The following is a 2,668-nucleotide window of genomic DNA, read 5'->3' as shown; positions in this document are numbered from 1 at the left end:
GAGCGTCTGGGGCTTGGTTCATTTTTGTCAAAAGGAAAGTAAGAATCCGTCCGTGGAGCTGGTTGGATCGTACCAAAAGTAGATGACAGATTACCTGTATGGCTGCATTTATTGCAATGACTGTGGTTGTCATTTGGTTGGTGGGAACATTTATATGTATGGGAACCAAAATGGCTCCAGATTGATCATCCTGCTTCCTATAGAAACATCTAGAGAAGCAGATGTGTGTTGCCTTTTTCTGGAGAGCCGGACATGAACCAGACCAACCAGGTCGCCCTTATTGCTGCAGTCTTTTCTCTTCAAACCAAAATATGCTGCTTAAAAACACGTTCTTATAATGTAGAGCTGACAGAAAAGTGGGCAATCAAAAATGCCAAAACCTGTCTGGTGCTAGATTCTTAATATGAGGATTTGTTCACATCTGTCTGAGTTTCGGACTGACAGACAAGACTATCTAACATCACCCAGAACTTTAAAAGAGTGCATGCAATTTTCTGTAATTTTAAATACCAAAGGATTTGTTGATTAATTAAATAATAACCAGATTAATGGGTAGTTGCACCTCTAAATCTCACCTTTGTGTTGCTTGTCTGTGATTTTGATTTGGTGGCAGAGGTTGTACAACCACAAAGCAATAATTCTAGTTTTCTGCTGAACGTTTGGAAGTTCTGTGGGCAGTGTGTTGGATGCAGCTTGTTAAACTCCCCTAAAAGTGTTTTCTGTTTAGACTCTGTGGCTGCCTTGTTGGCCTTGAGGGGTGGGACATCACACGCTCGCTGGACTGCTGCAGGAGACATTATACTGCTTGTACAGAGTTGAGAATATGGGCTGTTGTGTAGGATTTTCCCAGGGGAAGCAGCGGTTGAGGGAAATGAAATTGGTGACAGGATACTTAAAAGAATCTTTTTCAAATACTTAGTGCTTCAGTACTTGTAAGGAAAAGTAAAAAAAAAAAAGTGGCAGAAGGAGTGGGAAACGAGGATAGTGGTGAGCTCTGTGTAGCAGTAGTAGTTTTAACCAGGTCACTGTGGTCTAGGCAGTTACATGAAAGTTTTAGGCGAACATCCAGGTGGTCTGTGTCAGTGTGACAACTTAGAAACAGTACAGCAGGTTGTATTGTCCTGTGATAGACAGAGAAGTGAGAAGCAACAGCTTTTTAGGGAAATAACTTAGAAGTCTGCCTATGGGGGGCAGCATTACGCCACACACCCTGCTGGAGTCTATTAGAAGAAGATGAACTGTTAGCCAGCAAACAGTGATGCTGGATTTAAAATTGTTTTAGATGCTGGTTTTGTAAATATTTTATAAGGTAGAAATACTTAGAGCTCAGACTGTGAGTTTTGGTGAGTATCACAAACCAAAGCTCGTTTAGTGTGATTACAGTCAGAATAACCTTTGCTTCCCGTTCTGCCAGTAGAGCCTGAGTGCAGCACTAGTAAGGCTGGTGATTCCACACAAAGGTGAGATCTAAACAGCATGTTTCAGTTTCATAAGAGAAAAGACTGTAATTGATTAGCGACTGGTCGGCTAACTTCCAGCGAAGCAGCACACACACAGCGGATGAGACAGCCCCACGCGCTGCTACTAGACTGACTGACCTGAAAGAAAGAGCGACTCTGCCATCTTTTATGCACAGACCTTCTCTCTAAAGGTCTGATTTCTACTTTGAGCACTCGGAAGGATAAAATACAAAGACTGTTTTGTTGCTGTTTGTGTCCTTTTGGAAAATGCATAAGTTCATTTCAGCTGTGTTGCCCCAGTTGGGCAGATTTGATTTGTAGACAGGGTAAAAAAGAAACGCACAACTAAAGTCATAGCATTTTCCTACTAACAGGCGATGTCTAAGACTTACTTTAAACAGCTGCTTCTTTATTTTGAAAGCCTTCAATCATTGAACGGTTTCCTCTTTCTCTGTCTTTTCTTTAATATTTCTCTGTTGTTTTTCTGTTGTAGGTGAACAATTACAGACGGTGCCTTAAAGAACTGAGTCTTTAAAGGGACACTGTTAAATCTTTTTTAAACATTTCCACTGGGAATATTTGCATACTATAAAAATAAAGTGGTGGAAATGGATGTTTGAAATATGACAGAAACCAAAGTGAAACACTTACTCTAACTGCACCAGGCCATGCTTCAAAAATGTGCACTATTCCTTTAAAATGTTGCCAAAGTCTAGTGAAGAGAAAGTAATTTTCAGATTTCTCTCTGACAGGACATATAAGAGCTTTGTTTTATAATGAGATAAAATAAGACAATTTTAGGGTTTATTAAAAAAAGATGCTCTTAGACTGGATCCGCTAGATTTTTATTAGCGTTTGTATGATAAATTTATTATTGTGGCTTATTTGAATATAGTTCAACTTAAAGGAGTGATCGTTTTGTTTTTATTAAGGGTTTTAAACAGTAGACCCAGACTGAGAGTCACAGTGGAGCAGACTCTTTATCTGAACGCTAAGACCAGCATGTTTATCAGTTTCTGTAACAGATACTGATTATGAGAGTGGAGCCTTATACTCATATTTTCCACAACAAATTTCTGTCCTCTTCCTCTTTCCTGTTTCTGTCTTGTGGTTAATTTATCAACGCTCATGCTCGGACCGGGAGTATCGACCAAACACAGCCCTTCCAGCAGAGAAACATAGAAGTAAAAGAGTTAAAGGCAGACATT

This window comes from Monopterus albus, unplaced genomic scaffold, assembly GCF_001952655.1.
Source record: "Monopterus albus unplaced genomic scaffold, M_albus_1.0 scaffold16.1, whole genome shotgun sequence".
In the NCBI taxonomy this organism is placed as follows: Eukaryota; Metazoa; Chordata; class Actinopteri; order Synbranchiformes; family Synbranchidae; genus Monopterus; species Monopterus albus.
This window is presented reverse-complemented; position numbering follows the sequence as displayed.